A 22,495-nucleotide genomic window follows, 5' to 3' on the forward strand; every position below is an offset into this window, starting at 1 on the left:
GCTGATAACCGGTCAATATGGCTAGTCTTAGAGCTATAAGCCAAGTAGTTGCTCACATCTTGTAGTCTCTATGTAAAAGTCGGTGTTGCTTGAGTTGTCCCCTTCTACAGAGATCCCTACCTGGTTTAGCTGATCCCACGTTTAGCTCTTCTCGGCTTGTGTGGTGTATGTAGTAGCTACAATGAGGCTGAATGTAGAGAAATGAACAGAAACTTTGATACTCTCTTCTGACATTCTCCTTTAAAGCTCATCTGATGCAGAGGTTAGAATAAGGTCTCTAATTAAACAAGAAAGGCAGTTTTAAGATGATCAAATATTTGCAGTGCAAGATATGTCCTTGTTCCATGGTGGAGCATTGATGTGCACTCCTATCCATCTCATTTAGCTTTTGAACCATGTGTCTTGCAAATAAATGTGCAACTGAAGTACTTGGGTTTGTTTTGCCATGGAACTGGTCCTTTTTGTGATCTGTCTTTTCTCTGAAATAACCCCAGTTATCAGCTTTTTCCCTCCCAGCCTGCCTTAAGATATGAGTCTGTCTCTACATAGTCTCTTGGCCAAATATGTGCACTAAACCAACTATCTGTTGTGAAGTGAATCTTTAAAGTAGGCTGACAAACATCTAAGCTGTGTGGCAGTCCCTTGAGCATTTCCAGCCCTGTCACCTGTTCCATCAATTCTTTTAGCAATTCTGTCTTGGAAATGTCCTAAGCCAGAAAGCCCTTTTCCAGAGCTTAGGGTCCAGATCTTGATATTTGTGATGACTCTTGCCTCTTAGTCACTTGCTGAAGATGTGCTTGAGCTGATCCTTGCAAAATATTTCTAGAATACAATAAACAATAATTTTAAAAGCCCTCTTTGAGCGTTAATAGCTAACAGCTGAGTTAAAGTGGTGTAGCTGGTGAACTGAACGGCTGCTAGAGATTTCATTGGCTGAGGAACCCATGGTCAACAAAACACAGGTGGCTTTCTGCTTTTTCCTAGTGTGGGGGGAAAAAATAAACAGGGCAAGATGGAGACAGAGACTTTAGAAGTCTGAGTATACTTGACCCAATGATGTTTGCACTTACTGTGACATTCCTCTGGCCCTGCCAGGATGCTGAGACTTGCAAGGAGGCTTAGCCTTCAGATTTACCCTCTGAACCTGGAGAGACAAACATAAATCTGTGTTTAGAACTATCTTCTTTTCCTTACAACACAGTGATGACTCTGTTTTGTGAACTGAGCATACACTGGTTGGAGAGCAAGTGGTATGTGCTGGAGAAAATAGAAGCATCCTTTGTATTTGAGGGTAGGCTCAGGTCACCTCCAGAGCACGAAGACATTTAAGGTTATTGATACAGACTTTGTAAAAGACTCAAGTCACCTGTGAAACCTGGCTCCATGGTGGAGCTAGGGGTTTTCTGCATTTGGACAGAAGAGTCTAAAGAAAATCCTTGTTACTTTAGCTAAAGTGAAAAGGGTACCTCATAAACCAGCGACCAGATGCTTCTTCCATAAGGACTGTAGGATACTGGATTGACACAAAAAAAGTAGTTACTGGCAGCTTATTAGCTCACAGTGGTAACAAAGTTTAATCTTTGTTTCCTTTTTACTATGACAAGAGAGATTTTTCTTGGTGGATTACTGCAGGCTAATGATTCCGCTCTCCTGGGCCCAGCTGCGTCAGTAAAAACGTTGGTCCCAATAAATAACTTGCAGCAGCAGCAATGCTGTTGTCATACACTCTGCTTCTGGAGGTTAAAAATGTGGCTCTGGACTGAGAGACAGCAGCGTGTGTGAGACGTGGAGACAGTGCTCCTACGTCTGTCTGCCTTGAGCTACAGCTGCGGGGAAGGAATTGAACCTGGCTTGTCAGCAAGGAGAAGGCATGGCATTAATTGAACTGTCTTCTGGCTGTAGGAGCAATGCATGTCCCCTGCTGATCTGTTTGGTGTGATGCGACACTCCTGAGTCTCTGACTTGCTAAAGGGTGCCCTGGGATTTGTGTTCCCCATCCATTAAGCCAGTCATTCACCTTCTCCCACTCTTAGCACCTGCGGCGTCAAATTCAGAGCCTTATTCTACATTGTCTGGTAGCTGTGGTTGTCACGTACTGCCAAGCCCTATGTTTGTGTCTGTCTGTGGTCATGCAAACAGATCTTAAGGTATTGGCAGACGGTTACAAAACTGTTGTTTGTTGTTTAGAGATCAGTTGCTAAGGCCACTGTAACTGTCTCCTTGTGAGCTCCACGCCGGTTGAACCTCTGCCTTTGTGGCAGCGTTGCTTTGTGTTTGCAGCCTGCTAAGAACCAGATGTGAGTGGTCATAGCTTGGCAGGTGAGAAATCTCTCCTTAAGGTTATGGATTAAGCACCCCAATATTGCTCTAGGTCAGACAAACGTATGTGTTTCCTCAGGGTCTGGATCCTCTGCTTGATGCTCCCAGTTCCATATGGTGGTGTTTGGTACTTACAGCATTTGTAACACGATAGGTAGAGTAACTTCAAATTTGGGGTCTCCTAGCTGACTGTCACCCTGTCTTGGAATCATATTTGTAGAGATGCAGATAGGTGCCTGGTGTAGAGATATGAAGGCATCTCAACAGACTAGGATTTAGTTACCTTGAGCATGTCTGTAGCCTACAAAAACACCCATCTCATCAAATAAAATCAGTATATGCATCTGGACTCTTCAGAGGCTTTCCATAACAATTTCATCCAAATAATTTATTTGAGATCTGTTACCTATCTCTCCTGCTTTTTGTCACTCTCCAAAACATTTGCAGTCTAGTTGGATTTGACGGTGTAGCCATGTGACAACTGCAGGCAGCCCCGTGAGACAATGGGCTGCTGTAAGGCGCTCAGACATCTCTGATGAGAACATCTCACTGCGTGTCTCATCCAAACCTGCAGTATGTTACCCTTGGCCCCAATCCAGAAAAGTGGTCACACATGTGCTTGGACCACCCATGGCCTTCATATTTCTATCTGTTGCTCTTGAGTTATAAGTATCTCTCAAGCAGTTCAAGGATGGCTCCTGTCCAAGGTTATGTCACGTGGCCATCAACAGGGCAGTGCCGTGATGCAAGGACTGCTGGATAATCCCAAACCCTTGGATGTGGGAGGAGTGCCTGGGAAGCCAATGTTACTGAGTTGCCCTGGGTTTTTGCTGCAAAGCAATCCTGGCTGTACTCTGCCCCAGATCCCTGTGATGCTGTTTGCATTGCCTCCTTGTAGTCTACTAGGTAATGGGCAGCATGGTCAGTTTTTAGGACCTGTAAAATCGGCTGGTTTGTTTTTTCTGTTTTTACTCCAAAGAAAAAGGGTGGTGAAAAATCAGACATGCAGATTGTGAAAGGCGTCCCTGGGCTGGCATATCTGCTTTAAAGATTGTTCCACATGACTGAAACAGCATTAACAAAACTGCATTAGAGGATCTATGCCCTCTTTTTTTTCTGCACAACAAGAGACTTAATTCTCCTCTTAGACATGCCATCACTCTTGATTGTTCCACTCTGTTTCCAAGTCCATGATCAGTCTGGAACCAGGCAAGATGTGCACAGAAACAGAAGGCACAGACGTGGCCCTTAGCAAGAGTAAGTGAAGTGGTCAGAGGGAACTGTGGCAGGCTGTGGTTTCAGCTCAAGGCACAGCGAGGTACTCCGGGAAGCTTTCTCGGAAAGGTTGGGCACACCTTATCTGGAGTGAGAGGCAAGATCTTGGGGAGAGGTTGGTCTGCTGAACTGTATAAGAACAGCTTCTGATAAGTTTTCAGCCATGATAAAACAGACACTGAACTTCAGCACTAAGCAGGAATATACCTAGTTTAGGCATTTGTGCTCAAGACAGTTACTCGGTTGGGTGGCGTTAGTTCCTCGATGCAATGATTACTGCTAAGACCTTCTGACATGGCAGACCCCGTGGCCAAGGACAATGGCTGTCAAATTGCAAGTGAAATTGGACTGATGCCACGTAACATGCCCAGCAGTCAGTGTTCACATAGTCAATACACGCAGCTGTATATGTGATGCAGCGAGGAAGGCTGGGCTAATCTCTTGCTGAAGCAGATCCTACTAGTTCAGTTGAGAGAAAACCCCATCACTGGGATGTCTGTCTGTGCTGGGCTGCTGTAGGGGTCTGTCGTTTAAAGCAGAAATAATCTTTGAAATCCACATTGCTTGCAGCACCCTGGTTTGTAGACAAACTCATCCTTCACATGCATGGTTTATGTTAGATGCTCTGTTCTTACCTCCTGTTCTGTGGTCCTCCCATCTCACAGTTTTCTTCTTGTGAGTGTGCTGGATGCTTTCACTGTTAATATTGGATTTGGATAAAAGAGAGTTCATGGGAATAGATAAAAGTCTTATAAAGCTTCATCACTGTAACAGTCACTGTCTTAGTCTGAATTTCCTGGTTTTGCCTGAGACCTAATGGCATCGGGACTTAGGATATTTAGTAAACCAGGAGACTTTCAGGTGTGCTGAATGTGGTGGGTGGTGCTGCTTTAAAGGGCAGAGTGAATTTGGGAGAGTCAATGTACTGAGAGCATTTGGACTCTGCTGCAATGCTGACCACCCCTGCTACTACTAATTGGTTTCACATGATTGAAATAGTGGGCTTCTGTGCAAGTGCAAAGCTGTCTTGTGTGTGTGGCTGTCCAACTTAGCAGTAAAAATGAGAGGAGGTCATTCAGCTTCCAAGAAAATACTGGAAGGTCACTCTGAGATAGATGTTTTCTCTCTGATGTATCTCCTTTTCTTTAAGTTATGAGTGATGCTCCAGGCTTCTTTAACTATCTCTTTTCAGACTCCTGAGATGCTGTTCCTGAGTCCTGCTGAGCTCCACACATGACGTGCCCCTCTGTCCATGTTTGCCTTGCTAAGCACAGATGCTTTCTACAGCAGGTCAGCGGAAATGTCGGCACTGTACGGCTTACGCCCTTGAAAGAATATATAGCCAAAGTTTTACAAGAATATATAGCCAAGATTTTACCTTGGTGAGTCATTCTAGCAGCCCTAGTGTCTCATGTAAATGTCAACCTTTACTTAGTGTAACTCTAGATCTTTGTGAAGAGGACGGAATTAGACTCAGCCAAATGAAGAGCCCAAGGACCTTTGCAACCCAACACCAGAATGATTACAAGGTACATACAGATCACGCTGTTGACACAAACCATAATGACGACATTCTAGCATTACCTGAATAGTTGACATGGCTGCAGAATTATGCTATATGCAACACTAGGACAAATTTAACATAGGGTTAGGAAAGTATTAAAGCTGCATGGAGCCCTTTTGCCAGGTGTTTAGATCATGGAAAACCCATTAAATCTGTTTTAGGAACAAAATGAGCATCTGCTGGATCTGAAATACACTGCATTGTAAAGAGTGTGTGTAGAGGAGAGGAGTACATGTTAAAATTTACATTTAAAAAGTGAGGCAGGCCTAGGCTGCATCATCATATTAATGCACCGACATGTCTTTTATTTAGAGAACAGGCTCAAATAGATATACAGGGTAACAACCTTCAGTCAATTTGAAAGTGATGCATTTTGCAAGCCATCTGCATGTACCTGATGGTGTTACTTGTTTTCATAGAGATGTTCAAGCTTCGGGAGTGTATGCTAGACACTTGGATATCTTGTGGCACTACCCTATGCCGGCTTAACAGTGATATGAACATAGGGCTGCAAAGAATGAGGCTTTCCCAAAGGCAGTGGGCTGGAGAAAGCTCTGTCTGGAGCTATATTTCTTCTGTGCCATATGGCTAAATGGAGGAATTGTCACACTTGAGTAGTGAACTTTTTAGTTGTGAGTTACTTGGTGACATGAATACGTGATTTGAAAGTGGCTTCTCTCTAGCTCCTGGGGGGTGAATAACAAGACTTCTGTAGGAAGTGAGAGAAGAGTGATTTGATTTGTTTCTCTTCCCACCCACCAAGGATCCTGAGATGACCGGTTAGATTGCAGGGGAATTTGTGGTATTTCAAATTACGGAATGATTTCGTAAAATGACTGATCTTCAGGTGGGGAAAAGGACAGGTTTGTATCAGCTAAGATATTCTGAAAATAAGCAAATAGGTGGAAGAGGTTATTGTAGCCATTGATAAGGTATTTACAGACACTGCAGGATCCCGACTGGATTTGAAGATTGCTGAGAGTCTAAATTGTAGAAACGCAGCTGAACACCAAGTACGTTTCAAAGACCAATTTTTGTAGCATATTTTCAGAACACAAAGCGCTGAGGTGCTACAGAGGCTCATTTTCTGTGGATTGGGTTTTTAATGCCTCCCATCAAGAGGGCAGGATATTAGATTTGCATCTCAAAAAATGTGTATGGCACTCCTGTGGGCGTTTCCATACATGCTGTTCAGGAAGGGCAGAAGGGTGCACCGGCTTTCAAGGACAGGCTCCCTCTGGGATTAGCAAAGACTTTCAGGCACGGAGAGCAGCATGGATGCCGAAATGTGTGTACTGTGCTCCATGCTTGGAAGTCTTTGTTAAGCTTAAGATGAGTTTGTTCATTGTACAGAGGAGAATGTTGCAAGGGAAAGAACATGAGCAATCTGGATGTAATGGCATTTGGGCAACAGTAGCCTTAGTATAGAAAAAAGCACAGCGGAAATCTTAATTTTGAAATTAGTTAAGACATGTTCCCGAGGAGATGGGAGCGCTTGCAAACACACCCTGCCTGTGGCTCATGTGCCCATGAAGTCTGTGGGATGTTGGTGGCCCTGAGCAGCATGCAGGGGGGCACGTACTCAGGGTGTTGTTGCTCCTGGTACACATCCCATTCCAAGTGCAGTGTGAAGAGATGGAGCCTCGACATCTCTCCCTTCAAATTACCTTTTGATTGCCTTGAAGGTCCCCCCGATCCAGCCCTTGGGTGAGAGCAGAGGTCCCTCCTGGCGTGGCTCTGGGGCCGCCTAGCGGGGTCTGCTCCGTGCAGCCCTGTGTGACCCGCGCCGAGAGCCCGTCCACTCACCCAGCGCCTGGCAACGGCGCGACACCGGGGCTGGGAGTGAATTAATTTTATCCCTCATATTACATGCCTCTTTTGAGTACAGCTGTTTCTCAGGACTGGAAAATCCTGGCTTTCCCTCCCCTTATGTGGATAACAGCTGAACTGCCGACAGATATTGGACACTTGAGTTAAACTGGAGTTCCTAGAACCAAGTGACTAAATCCCCTTTTAAGCACTGACATTAAAAAACGCCTAGAGCTTATTTTAAGAGATGCTAAGCTTCCACTTGAAATCATGAGGCTCCATACTTGTTAAAGTAAGTAGATTTGTGTCAAACAGACATCCTGGTCATTTGTTTCCTTTCTTCCCTATAAAAAAAACCCCAACCCTGCCCCACTTCTTTGCATGCCAGCGTATTACAGGAATGTGGAAGGATTTTGAGCCCAGACTGCCTGACACAGGGAGACTTCAGATCCTGGGGAGTGTAGTGCATCAAGACTCTGGTGCCCATGGCTGTAGCCTGCAGATGTGGGCAAAGGTGATAATATTAGTGGAGTCCCTGGGCATCCTGACACATCTGCCGGCTCTCTGCTGCCTGTGCTGGGTGCACCTTTGGCAGTCACATTGCACAGGCACATGCCAGTGGCTGTGTTTGGTGGAGGTTGGGGGTCCTTTACGTTGGACCCTAAGGACAAGTGCTTAGTACCATGGAAAGAATTGGTATTTCAAGAACCTGGAAACTGATTTTTCTGCAGTTAGGATGTTATATGGTAACAAAGCTAGGCCAAGTGACTTCCTGAAATCTCTGGGAAAACACCCACAAGCCTGCTGTCTCATGGATTATGACTTCCTAAGAGCTCTGTCTTGTGAGGGCTTGGATCAAGAGTTGATGCGCTGGGGCAGTGCTGAGCTGCTCAGGTCTGGTACAAATCTGTGACCCATCAGTTCCCCGCCTGGCTGTGTGGTGAGGAGGGGATGAATCAAAGTCCAGCTCTCCCTTTCACTGCTGACTGCTGGAGGATGCTTTCCCCATTGCCCCGTGGCTACCTGCAGTGAATAATGAAGCAGAGCCTCAGCCCTAATACATAAGACAGCCCACAGTCTTTTTTTTTAAGTAGAAAATATCACAGTACGCTATTCAGTCAGCAAGTAAGCTAACCTCTTTGCCGTAGCATACAGTGATGACTCTCCTGTGAGACATGAGGATTAAGCCAAAGAAGGGAGCGAGCAGTCCAGCCAGCTTGATGCTTCAGGGGGGGCGGGGGGGGTACACCTTCCAAGGAGGTGGGGACGTCATTCCAGCAGGCTTGGGAGAAGATGGGAATTGTGTGGTGGGTGCATGTAACTGTGTGTGACTCATGGTTTTGCTATCCAACGCTCCAGCAGTGACTTGTCGTTTCTGCTGTCTGTGGCTGCACTGTTTCATTTGCACTTTCTGCAGAAGGCAGCATGTTGTGATCTCTGCTGTCCCCAAACCAGAGCGGTTATGTGTGTCCCTCCTTCATGAAGAAGGAATTTTTGTGAACAGCACTGTATGAATTGTGACTGCTATAGAATCCAGTGTAGCATGGGATGCCATTACTACACTATTAATTACCAAAATGGAAAAAGAGCCTTTTCCATCCTAGAGCCTCTTGCTTTTCCTAATCTGATTTAAATTGTTTTGACTAGTCATAAAGAGAAAGTATATCCTCGGGTGGGAACACATTGAAACGGGATGGCTATAGACTGATAGCAGTAGTGAAGTTGCACTCAGAAGCGAGTAGGAACCTGGGGTAGCTTTTTCAGCGCCTGCATAATATTTTCTCCAGTGCTATGCAAAGCAGCGTGCACTTGCTAGAGCTGCTGTCATCTCCTGTCACACAAAGGTGCCCTGGGTGGTTATCCCACAGCGTGTCCTGACAGGTGGCCTGATGCTTCTGCCATATAGCCCTGATGTCATCGTAGCTGGTGGATCCAGAGATGAATGTAAGCTCCTAAGCCCGCCTGCCCTCTTCTCCCACTGCACGTGAGGCCCCTGAGCTGCCCGTGCTCTTGCTGTGCGACGGAGAAGGCTACAGTGAACACGGAGCTGAGTTCTGTGCCCTGACCCTGGCACCTTGTCTGATCTGTAGAGCCATGAGAGCTGCTTCCAGCCTGTGCCCCAGGCAGGGGAGCCCGTGTGCAGGAATAGCAGCACATAATCCTCCATCGCTGCACTTTATCACTTTGCATCTGTGCCCACAGCGAATTCTAGCCTAAAAATCTTGTCCTGGTTAGCTCTGCCAGCACTGCTCAAGCTGGGCACACGTTCATATGGAGCCACTGCTCTGCCACTGCCTTGTCTGTCCCTGCTCCAGCGTGCCGAGCCACTGACACCCAGGGTGGGCAGTGCCAGTGCTTCCACGAGCGGAGCAAAGTCAGTGGGTGAGACCTGAACTTGTACCACTAAACAAAAACCTCAGGATCCCCCTGGAGACTGTTTGCTTGAGGGGAGCATTATTTAAAGCTCTCTCTCATCTCCGGTTTCCCTGACATGCCAGGAGATGTTTTTAGCTCACTCGCCTCCTGACAGAGGAGCGTCTGTCTGAGTCGCTGGGGAGAGCCGCCGCCGTGTCCCCGCGTTGGTGGTGCGAGGGTGGGAGCAGGGGCAGCACGCCAGCGCTCTGCGGTCCCCCCCGGAGCCGTGGGGTTGGCCGTGGGCACGTGAACCACAGGGTCCAGCCGCTGGTCACCGGAGCTTGGTGAAATGGTGAAACCGGCTCCCTCCACACCGCTGTGTGCAGTGCTGTGGGCAGGGCAGGCCTGGGACTGGGACGCGAACATCTGCAGGACGGGGTCACTGGCCACCTCCTGCTCATGCTGGGGCAGAGCTTTTCCCTCTGCTGCCACCAGTCTCTCAAGTGACTCAGTTTTAAATGATGCTGGGGTAGGATGTTGTGCTGTGCAGTGTGAGGGGAGCAGGAGGATGCAGCTGGCGCTGATGCCAGCACAGGGAGGAGATTTTCAGTCATTTTGGCCTTGTGTGGCTCTTTGCAAAGGCTGGGGGGCTACTGTGCAGTGGGGCAGAGCTGAGGTGTCTTAAACACTCGCTCTCAGTCCCATGTCTAGGCTGGGTCCTATCTCAGATCTCTTCACCAGAGCAGCTGGAGCAGCTTTTGGCATCTGAAAGAGAGTCTGAGTCCATTCCAGCAGCTCTGGCTCCACCAGCGGGATTCATGATACTTACCCAAAACTGCTGGGACCCAGAGTGCATCGTATAACCAAGTCAGGAAGACCTGCAGTGGACATCCCACTGTACACAATGCAATAACACCATGAAGCTTAAAACAGGGACCTGTTGCACTGTAAAAAAAAACTATTCCAACCTCAGAGCTTTTACACAGAGCATAAACCGTGTGTGCAAAGTGCAAAGAATATTTCTAAACACTGTAGTTTAGAGGCATGTTTGTAGAACTAAAGCGTAGGCTATGAAGCAATTAAAAGTGCCTATTCCCAATACTCGTCATCATTCAAGTCGCCTAAATTAAGCAGACACTGTGCAATCAAAGGAAACTTTTTATGGGGAAATAATTTTACAAAACCCAAGTCATTTCATAGAAAATTGAGCTGGCAAAAAGCATTGCATAAAATTAAATAACTTGCACAAATGTTTCTTGAATGAAAAATAAACCTACACCCAATCTAATGGTAATTTTTCCCTCTAGGAAACATCAAGACTGGACTGTTTCAGCTCTCACAAACATCTCTTACAACAGTGACATGTGCCATACCCTGTGTCCAAGGAGGAGAAAAGGTTAGTTTAAATGAATAGCCCTGGCATTTCAGCTTCCACAAAATACCGTGTGCCTGGTTTATGCTGAGCAGTGAACTCTTCATTGTTGGGGAGCCCACGCTGACAGTGGGCTGTGCGACCCAAACCCCTCCGGGAAATCTGATCGGTCTAATTTTAACTATGCGGACAGCATTTGATATGGCCGCAGCTGGTGTCATACAAATCTGCAGGCCTGTCAAGCAACCCGAGTGCATCGCTAAAGCAAATATGTTCATTTCCACCTAAAGGCAATCTAGAAAGCCAGGCCCGATTTTAACTCACACTTAATATAAACTAGAGCTGTAGCTTTTTAACCATAGATGTGCAGTGCCCAAACTCTCAGATTTTAATGTCATTTCATTAGAAAAGTGAGGCATGACTTATTTATTTTTCTCACCCCATACTGCATTTCATGCTAGTACATACCTCTTTCTGTTTACAACTGGTGGAAATGTTTTCTGATCATACTGTCTCTGTTCCCCTCTTGCGAAAAGGTTTTTCTACAGTGAAAAGTTTGTCTAACGAAAGCCAGCAGTGGTCTGAGCCTAAGCTGCTGCTGGTCTCTTGATCTACTAGACGTCATGCTGATTGCTCAAGAGCACATCCAGGCAGTGTTCTCAGTGGGTGCTCGGATTGCTGTCTTTTTGGCAGCTGAGACAAACTTCCTAGGTAGAAAAACCCTAAAAGTACAGCAGGGCTTGAATTTTCTGTTTACTAGAGAGTGACAGCATATCTGCTACACTCCAGCTCAAGCATCCCATAAGCAAGTTATATTGCTTAATTACTGGAAAGTCTTAGGAAAACAAAAATGTCTAATCTAGTGTGTATCCAGCTGCTCTGGAAACACTTCACCCGCCAGCGTTTGGTGCCGAATGCGGCGGTGTCTGGATGGCTGTGAACTCCAGCTAGTGCTGCAACCGGAGCCTGCAGCAGCCCTGGCAGTCAGCGAGGGGTTGTCCCCTGACAGCCGTAGCCTTTGGAAAGTAGGAAATAATAATATGAATGCATGTGTGCAGTGCAAGGCACAGGAGAACCAGAGCTTTGTCTCTGTCTGCCCTCCCTGCCAAAAAAAAGTTTGCTTCTGTTTAGAGGGCTGCTCAGTGAATACATTTAAAATGTTATAGGTTAAATAAGCAACAGAAGTAGAGGCAAGTTACAGTTCTTGTTAATAATATTTGTGTTAAGTGGACAAAGTTCTTCTCTCAGGCAGTGAAGACGCATCACTGAATGTTTTTGCTACCTTTTGAGACAACAGCTAGGAATTTCTATAGGGTATAACACAGTGTTATGGCCACAGCTCGTGGATATCCAAAATCTACTAATTAATGCAACTGAAAAGAAAAATATGAAAAGGAAGAGTTGATATCCAGGCAACAGAGGGAATAAAGTTCCTTTCAAGAGGCAGGTCCTGCCCTCAGGTTTGCCTCCCTGGTCTGATGAGGAAATGCTTGATCCTCAACTGTTTGGTCATTTGAAGCTGGGAGGCCTCAAACTCCCATCCACACCTGGCCTTTGTTTTCACTACACTCTGGATTCAGCCAACAGATAATGTGCAAGATATTTATTGTGCCATAGGGCAGGGCTGTGGGTCCTGCACTGCTGGGGTAGGAGAAGACAAGACATGACTGCCCCAGCTCTGCTTATTGCTTGAGGGTGCTCTCTGCTGTTGCTGCCCTGTTGCAGGGGGCAAAAACAGGGTGTCCTGCCTCCTTGGCAACTGCAGAGGAATATTCTGGTAAGGTGTTTTCATGGCACATGATGGTAGCTTTGAGTTAGTTTGCTGAGTTTGTGGTAGCTTTGAGTTAGTTTGTGGCTGCAGATGATGTGCTGTTAGAGAATCAGAGCAGTCTGTGCTGCTGAAAGGTGGAGCAGGGTGAAAGACTAAATCCAAACGCCATGCCTGTGGTTCTGGTTACCTCTGTTATGTACAGTTCCCAGTGCTATGAAAAGACTGTCACTGAAAGATGTTTCATTATATTTTCTGGCCACTTTCTTCCCTGTAGCATCTCTATCCCTTCTCTTTTTAACATGCCTGTGAGCCTTGTTTAGGAGGAGGCTGTGGAGCCCAGCTGATGCTCTGCTGCACAACTGAGCCTGCATCTCAGCTGAGCATCTTGTGGACCGTTCGCCTCTTCTCCCAGCCCAAAACACTAAATGAAGTACTGGCGAATTGGCTGCTTGCAAAATACCTCGTTAATGAAGTGAGATGTTCAAGGGGGAAGAGCTCATCATGGCTTCACCCCTTGTACCTGTGCTGTGGAGTTGGGATGCCCCCTGGTTGGCAGTGGGTTCTCTCTTGCTTTGGAGACTACAGTCTTCCTGGGTCTCCTGGGTGCAAGGGTAAGAGATGCTCATGCAGGCAGGAGGGCTGAGCCAAGCATGCTGTGGCATTGGAGCTCCTGATTTGTCAGGATGCTCAAGTGACCACCCCGGCCGAGCTACAGGTAAGAGCAGAGCTCAGTGTGCCAGAAAGGGGAATGCTGGTATCTGAAATAAAAAATCATGTCCCTGCCTCTCCTCCCCACCCCCTGAAAAGCTCTCATGTAACCTGAGAACATGATAAGTATCCTGGAAATTAAAGTATTACTCACCTCTTTAAGCCATCAGTTTGGTTTTGGGGCTCTTGCTGCCAGCAGCTTGAGTCAGCGCTGAAGTGGAAAGTCTCCTCTCCACCAACTCCCCTCTGAGGACTGAAGGCTGTCTGGGGTGGTGGGTTACATTTCTAATGTTCAGATCCCTGCTTGTGAGTGATGGCATGGCGGGAATGTCAGCTGTATGGGAATAAACTGCAGCAATTTATTCTCTCCAGCCTGTTTGAAAGTCAACAGAGCGGCACCATTAGCTGGAACAAAGCAAGTCCACTGTTGTGAGACACAACAGCGGGCAGGTCTGTAGTTGCTTATAAATTATCATGCTAGTAGTCCTGAGTGCTGGAAAGACGCCAGCTCAGGTTGATTGTGACTCTCTACACTGAAAGAGAGCCAAGAAAGAGAAGTGTAGCAAAACTTCATTAGAAGCAGGACTCTCTTATACAGATCTGGAATGTAAAGAATTTTCTATTCACTTGGGATATAAAGAAAACCTGAGCTTCTCCTCTCTCCCCAAATGCAGAGGAATGCAGGGGGATAGGTTGGGTTTGGTGGAGCCAACGTACATCTTGCTGACTTGAACAGTTTCACATTAGCATCCTCCAGACTTGATAGAAGAGCTGTGTAAAGCTCGTGAGAGCTGAAGTAATGTCCAGATGATGGCAAGAAGCACAGTGCCATTATGCATTGAATTTTCAAGCAAGGTGCATTATTCAGTGAGGTACCATCTAGGGGAGAAGCTGGAGCGAGAGTGTTGCTGAAGCGCAGGGCTGTGGCTGTGCCCAGTGTTAGTGCAGCAAGTTTATGTGGAAATTCCTGTGTTCCAAACCGCTAATTAACAGTGTGTTTGGAGGAAATGATTTGTGTAGGTGCATAGAGGGTAGGAGGAGAGATCCCCAGGCAAAGCTGCTCATTGCTCTGAAAGTGTCTACAAACAAATTGGGTCTTGTCTTCTGCCATAGTGGTGCACTTGAAGGCCAAAGGGGTGTTAGACTGTTCAGTCTTGGCATTGTCAGCCTTCATTAGTTTTGTGACCATGAAAATAACCCAGCTGCTTTGAAACTACTACCCTGCCCAGCAGCCTAAGGTACGCTGAATTAGTTACCTTTTGTGGGGTTCTGCAGGTCTTCCCCAGATTCCCCGTTTGAAAATATGACTTGCAGTTGGGTTTCCTGCAAGCACAATCTCTTAAATTTTTCCGGTTACCTGCCTGCTTCATTCATGCTGAGTTCCAGAAGCTGTGTGAAAAGGTATAAAGTACTTTTGGCTAAAGCATCTCTCGTTATTAATGGCTGTATCATTTTTTAGTGTGACTGAAAATTATATCAAGGCCATGTGGGCCCGAGGATGGGTAGATCCTCTCCTCCAGCACGGACTATGGTGTAGGGATGCTTTGGGAGCTGCACCTGCTTCCCTTGGGTGGATTTTGCTTCTTGGGGTCTCATCTGTGCTTGAAGGCTTCTGAGGAAGGGGGCTTGAACTCCAGGAGCGCTGCTCTCCCCCTCCTGTGGACAAGCCACAAGTCAATGGGATTTACTTGGATCCTCTAGCTAGACAATCTAGCCCGAGGAATTTAAACTATTATTCACCTCTTGATGGTATAATTATCAGACGAACTTTTGACGCTGGCTTGAATGCAAGGGTGGTGGGAAGAGACTGGCTATTCCAGCCATCTTAAACCCTTCCCAAAATGGAAAAGCAGCTGGTGCAAAGGCCACAAATGCTGGGGCCCTTCTTCCTGAAGTGCTTTGTCAGGGGCCTCTGAAGTGACTTTTCAATTTATACCACATCAAACTCTGGGACAGATGAGTAATGATCTTTTTTTTTTTTTTCATATGTATTTTTCCGAAAGGGATTTCCGAATGGAGGAATGGAGGTAGCAGATGGTCTTGGTGTGGAAATGAATGGACCTACCCTGCGGAGAAACTGGGTGTCTTCGCTGGCAAGTTGGTGTCTAGGGTAGTTTTGACAGTAAGAATGGAATTAATTCTTACAGTTGGATTCAGAGTTCAGGCAGAAACTTCTCCCTTCTGTGAGGAAATCCAGCACATCCTCTTGCATGAAGAAGCTGAGCATAAGCTGCTGTCATGTCACAGGGGAGCTTGGGACAGGGAGGAAACTTGACAGTGCTATGAATTTTGTGAGAGAGAGGAGCTCCAGGTAGCCCGTTCTGGTGTTTCCCAGAAAGTGATTTACCTCTGGTAGTCAGAGGCTGGTTTGGGCTAGCTGCTGGGAGAGAGGACACTGAGCTGAAGCCTATGCAAGGACAGTCTTCTGCATCTGCACCTGCCTGTGGTATGTGGTGCCCATTGCTGGTAACAGTCAGGGCTCTTCCTCTAAGAGATCCTCAGTGAAGTGCAATGAACGGGATTGCAAGTTAGAAGTAATCATCTGCAATCAGAGAAGGGCAGACCTGGGGAGGTTTAAGTCACACAGAGGTGTCATTGCCAGAAGGTGTCACAGCCTGCCCGTGCTCCAAAGGCAGTGGAGGGGCTGCAGGTGCGTGTGCTGGGAGGCTCCCCAAGCCCTCCCTCCCACCTTCTCACCACTGAGGTCTCCAAGTGGGTGGTAAACACCGATAGACTCAGCCAAGCTGGGCTGATTACACTTAGTCAAACCTGTCTGAAACTGGACTCACCAGTAGACTCAGCCAAGTTTGTCTGATTAAACTGATTAAAGCCTGTCTGAGATAGCAACTGTTGGGCTGCCTCCATCTTTGATAGTACACTGCTTCAAACTCAAATCTGGATTGTTACAGTTCCTCTGGCTTCAGAGGAGCAATGCAGGTTTATGTGAGGGCTGTGTTTGGACAACAGGACACATTTGACCTTTCTCCTGCCATTACTAGTTGTTCCACTGAAGATCTGATGTTCTCACTGAGCCAGACAGATCAGTAGTTTTAGTCTAGATACTTATCATGGGTATCTTGCTGTAAATTCAGATTATCTCTGATGATGTTAGGCAAATACTCCTCTAAATTATGCTGGCACATTCTTGTAGACTTCAAGGGGATTGAGCAAGTGTGGTAGAAAAGGACTGCAGTTGAGCGTGAATAATTTGGGACTGTGTTACTACATAACAAAAGTGGCATTGCTGGCAGATGTCCTCAGTCATCTGTTGGTATTAACTTCTGAAAGCAACTTAGCAGAGGTGCCTGCTTGCTCTCCACATGCTGAACCCCAGGAGCAGTGCTTTAATGGGGAGAGTGACTAGCCTCAAATTAAAGTTCACTCACAGCATTGCAATAGAGACGTTACTATATGATGCCTCGAGGCACCCACTTATTGGATGATCTTACAGCTATGCTTTCTGGCAGCATTCCCTTGGGTTTAACTTCAGACATTTTGACATATCCAATATATTTTCCACTGTAACTTAAACCTGTGCCAGTCTGGGCTATACAGACTTATCTACAGGCAATTTGAGGAGTGGTGAACATTGTTGGGTGTTTGCCAGTCCTGGGTAGAACACTTACTGTAGAGACAGTGTACTGATGTGCCCCCTAACACACCTCTGCAGGCTACATCATGATAACATGCTCCATAATGTCCATAATGCTCCATAAAATATGTCAAAATTTTCTGTGTTTCCCCAATGGATGTGGGTCTAGGTTCTATCCAGCTAGAGCTGAGGTATTTCCAGAGATGGGTGTTTTATCCTGGCCTTTCCCTAAACAACCTACTTGATAGAGCAGAAAATACTGTGTTCAGTATGATCTCTCTTTCCATTTCCCATCACAATAGTGGTTCTCACAATTGGCTTTTCCCTTTGGTGCTTAGGAGACAGTCAGTTTATTGAGGTAGAGAAAATGGCTAAAAGCAGAGACTTCTCCTTTTAGCATGAGATGGTCAGAACAAATGCAGCAAATGGATCGCCTGCACTTTGCTCGCACCGCCCAGGCTTTCTGTTTTTAGCTCTGGCAGTAACTCCCTCTGCATATTCAGAATGCCATCCCGACAGCTGCAGCCCTCTTGATGGCCACACAAGCACCTCTGGCCCTCAAGTTTGCAGGTTTCAAGACCTGTAAGCAAAGACAGTTAAAAATTCTGTGATCTGCCAGAAATATTTTACCTGCCTTTTCTGTATGGCACGGCAGCATTTATCAGCGTTTAGGGATGGGTAGGAGGCACAGTATCTGGTGTGAAACCTGTTTTCTGGCTGGACAGTATGTTTAAGTTCTTAAGACAGAGCATAATTGTTGGTATCAGTAACTCTGGAAAGACAGTGGAAATGATGCTCATACAAAGCAGATGAACTGGGCCCAGCAAAATAATATCGTCCCTTGTCAAACTCACGAGTATTTTTGGGAGGTGCCATCTCTGTGTCAGGTCTGGATGCAAACTGAGCGTCTTGGGAAGGCAGTTGGGCATGTGGTTGTGTTTGCAGGCCCCCAGGTCACCAGCCGCAGTGGCCTCGCCCCTGGCAGGGAGGGGGCAGGTCCCCTGTCCCCATGATGGGCAGACGTGTCCCAGCTCTCAGCCTTGCTGATGGCCAGCCCCGTTGGCACTGGGCAGCCCCTTCCCTGCCAGGGCAGCTGGGACCTGCTTTCCCAAGGATTTGTCACCTCCTGACCTGCTGAGGGGGTCCTGAAAGCGGGGGTGCCCCCACTGGAGCACAGGAGGAGGATGGGGGCTGAGGAAGGCTGCAGGGAGGAGGGGCGGAAAGGTGGCTCTAGACAGCATGAAGGGTGGGGGGTGTGAGCCTCTGGTGGTGCCTTTGGCAGAGGAGCTGGGTTTCTGTCTGGGTTTTATGTATGGAGCTGGTTCTGTGTGCCCTAAATAGTAAATAAGTTTTTAGGAAAAACACTTAGTACTGCTCTCCTTGGATTTATAAGCTCCAGGAGCCATGCTCCTGACTGAAGAGCTACAAGTAACTAACTCAGCTAAAAGGTAAAAGTACCTTCAACCCTAAAAGTAAGTGGCTATTTCTGTTTTGATCCTGCTCTTTGCTTGTAGAAGGGCATTGTGTCTAATTTCACGTGGTATTAAGGACTGTGTCAGCAAGGATTTGCTTGTGATATTTCCCATGTACATAAATCTTGTCTAAACCCTCACTTATCCCTAAACTGCCACAGGAGATCCTCAGGCATCTGAAGGATTTTCATTCATGGCAGATATTAATTTATCAAGTAATTTTCTTTTGTTATGCTATAACTCGATTTGCCGGTGCTTGCCTGCCAATACCCAGCAAACGGCAGATGGCACCAGCACTCTGCCTGTTCGGGCAAACTACAGAACTTCAGCAGAACATATAACTTGTGACTGAGCAGGTGAAATACAACTGAGCATTGAAGCTGTAAAATTCCAACTGTAGCAGAGTTGATTTTTTTTTTAAATTTTTATTTTTTTATATATAACCAACTTTATAGGCAGCTGGTGGCTGTAATTCCTTCTGTAATTCTCCTTCCCATCTTGGGTGCCTTGCTGCAGTGGTTTGTAGCCAAACAAGCGAAAAAAAAATCTGATTTCTGCTTCATGGCTGACAGGTGGGACCGAGCTCCTTATCACCCAGGTGAGAGCAGATCAGCCATACAATAACCACATACAAAAAAGGAACGCTTCTCTTTAAAACATGTTGCCATTATTTGTTTAAAATATCACGTGTAAAATTAAGATGAGCAAAATTAAAGTGAGCAAAAAAATTAGGCTCCCTTAGAGGTTTCTCATTTGGCAAAGATATGAGCTATGGCTCAAAGACACTCTTTGTGTGAGTGCCACGAGCAAATATTGTGGTTATTTTTGGAGAACATATTTTCTGTCAATCATTTCTTTGATAAGGCTCTATTCTAAAGGATTTGATATAACGTTGTGTTTTGCTGTACATACTAATATGCATTCTACTAACATCATCACAGTGCAATAGGATCTGGTACTGAGAGTCTCCCTCACTTAATTCTGTTGAAAAATTTCTCATTGATTTAAACACGCATTGCATTTAGCACCGAAACTCCAGGTGGGATAGACTAATAGTAGTAGTGTACATGTAAAATACGAGTTCTGATGTATTAATTTATGAGTATATAAGTAAATAATTAGGCAATTTTTATTTTGCTTAGGGAGGCTACTTGAAGTAAGTTTGTATGTGGAGACAAAGGGACTGGATCCTGCGGCACTGGTGTAAATAATTTGTCAGTGGTTCTGTGCAGAACGATCCTCAGTTCGTATGTGAAGCAGGAGAGACACAGGCCTTTAGATCCATTAGTGCCCACAGCTGGTCAGCTTGCTCCTCCACTGACACCAATCTGGGGGGAGAACAACTCCAAAAGCCGCAGTTTGCACTCGGCAAGTTGCTGCCTGTTGCTGTGTGCTGAAAATAGCCAGTTTGCCATCTGCTGGGTGTCTGTGCCTGCCTCACCATCCTGCCTCCCTTACATCATTTAATGTGCGGAGGAGAAGGAAAGGGAGAGCTTTGGGATGAAGGCTGTTCCCTGCTCCAGCCCACCGGGGTGGGAAGGAGAATAGGGACCCTTTTCCCCCCCAGCTTACGCTCACAGGCGATGCGCCGCCACGCTGGTGTCCTCTGCGCCAGGGTTGTACTGGCTGGTGCAGCACGATAAATAGCCAAGCCCGCCTGGGACAGACCAGTGTTGGGGGCACAGCGAGCTGGTAGGACAGTGCTGATTTTGCTCCCCATCCTGACCTTCTCAAGCTCGTTACACGTGCTTGCACACTGCTTTCTGCCTGCCAGACATAGGGAGACATTTGAAAAAGGATAAAAAACTTGTGAGTTTTTGCTCCTTTTACACCAGTTTCTTTTCGGAGGCTATTTTTCAGGTCCTGCTGCATACCTGCTATGGTAAGGGTTTGAAAGTGCTCATTATTTTAGCATCCTTTGTCTTGCTAAGTAGTTAGAGAGCTCTAGGATGGCTGGCTGAGGAAAGGGGAATGCTTCAGCATAATGTGGACACTTACAGCTTGGTTTGGGTAATCGTTTCCTTTGAGTCGCTTACTGAGGAAGAGTTCCTGAAAAAACAGTGCTTGTATAAACCCTGCTTCAACAGCTAATGAAAACTTAAATCCTTACAGTGACGGTGCATGACATTTCCATTAAAATTATTGCCAGTGGCTCTGCAATCTGGGAATCTCGGCAGGGACACCAAGTGTTGCACTCGAAGACTTGGCGTCCCTGCTGAGTGTTGGGCTGCCCCATGCTAACAAGTCCTTGTTTCTTTGCCTAAGAAGCATCAGCGCTGGTATTTCTTCCTTGCAGAGCCTGGACATAAAATTAAACATTCAGGAGGTACAGCAAGGGAGTTGAAAACAAAGTCAGGTAATGGAAGATAGAAGGAAAGAACGGAAGAAATCACATTCATTAATTGGGGTGATGCTGAACTGCTCTTCACTTGTCTCTTGGTTACAGGAGAGTGCCAAAGCTCTGAGCTTAGCTCTTGTTTGCTATTTAACAAGCATATCTGTATGTACATATGCTTTACCGTGGGCAAGCTTATGGAACTATTAGTAAAAGCTTTTAAGTTGTCAGGTCAAATCTGCCCAAGCTGGCAGTTAGCAAAGCTTCTGGGGCATGTGGCCTGGCTTTGTAGCCGGTCATTGCCTCTCCCTGAGTGTCTTTGTCAAAGAAATGGACACTGTCTGAGTTTCTACTTCGTGTCTTTCCATGGATCTCTCATTCTGACCACACGTTTGTGACCTTCCCCATGGCTTTGCTCCTGAGCTCTGTAAGATGCAGATGCTGTGGGCAGGGCTTGCTCCTCCTGGGGACTGTGAGCACTGTCCTGGACCCGAGAGGAGCAGTTCTGCTCTGAGAACGTGGGGGAAAGAGAGTGTTCATATCAGTGCACGGGAAAGAAGATTGACCTTCTGAGGGATTTGAATGCCCAAGTCCATTAGAGTTTCCTGGGAATTATCAACTCAGATTCATGCTGGCATACTTCGGAAATCTTTTAAAATTAAGGACCAAAAATCAATGCACTGCAAGACTCCCAGCATGTAATTCTGAACCCATTAAGAGATTTGTGCCAGTTTTGAAAATAATCTTTCTATTTTAAATATTACTTTGAATGTATTTTGAACTTGTATATCTGGCAGAAGGGGAACAATTAAATCAAAGGAAAGATTACCTTGTGTTACTTTAATTGTGATGGATGGAATAATTCGCTGAAGGAAAATATCTACAAAGCATATCGAAGTGCAGAAGCAAAAATGAAAATTGGTCTCGGCTGTTCCACGCCCTATGATAAATGTATATTTATGTAATGCATTCCTTCTCATATCTTGATAACACTATGGGCCCACAGTGCATGAATTAATTCCACTGAGAACTGCAGTGAGATTATCTCTGAGCCTGTGTAAGCACAAGGAATCAGCCTTTACTCTCAGGTCCCATATGTATTCATTTATACTGTTATGATTTTAGAGCTGCACCCCTGACCGGATGAACTGCACCAATGTCTAGTGTTATTCAGGGTCCAGAAAACTATCACATGGCTATTGCCAGGGCTTGCTTCCACCGTCAGTGCTGTGGGCCAGAAAGTGGAGGTTGGGGTACACGGGATTTTGTGACAGCCCTACAACAGGCAGTAGATTTCTCTTCAGGTAGAGCAACTCTTAGGAAGCAACTTTAGGAGGCTTTCCAGCTGCTCTGCGTTGGGGCAAAACTTCTCTTGGGAGTAAAATTTTGGTGTAAGAGCTGCCTGTGCAGGCAGTTTGGAGAGGAAAAACAAACCTGGCATTGGGACTGGAAATAATTCACTGATCACAACAAGACCAACTCATCCTGGAGGCCTGGGAAGATGATCTGGGAGCCCCAGACCTTGAGTGGGTACAAAGCCATATAGTCATATTCTGTCCTGGTCCCACTGACCTGCTCTAACCACTGTGCAGGACCGTATGTAAAGCAGTGCAATGAACAGGCTGGGTTTGTAGATACGGCATGAAATATCTTGCCAAATAATAGTTTATATGAATCTAATCTGTGTGATGTATAGACAGTGCTTCGACACATGCTTCTCCTTTCACCAACAGTTAATTATAATTGTTAACTGCAGGTTCGGTAATAGTGTCCTGCACAACTGCTCTAATTGTAAATGATGCCATTTCACTAGAGGAAAAATCACTCTGTTCTCAGGAACACTGAAGCCCCAGTCGTCAGAGTAAGTGAATATCCTGTGGTGCTCTGTAATGAGAGCGCAGTGGGTGAAAGTGGGAGGGCTGT

The sequence above is a fragment of the Athene noctua genome, chromosome 12 (assembly GCF_965140245.1).
Source record: "Athene noctua chromosome 12, bAthNoc1.hap1.1, whole genome shotgun sequence".
Classification (NCBI taxonomy): Eukaryota; Metazoa; Chordata; class Aves; order Strigiformes; family Strigidae; genus Athene; species Athene noctua.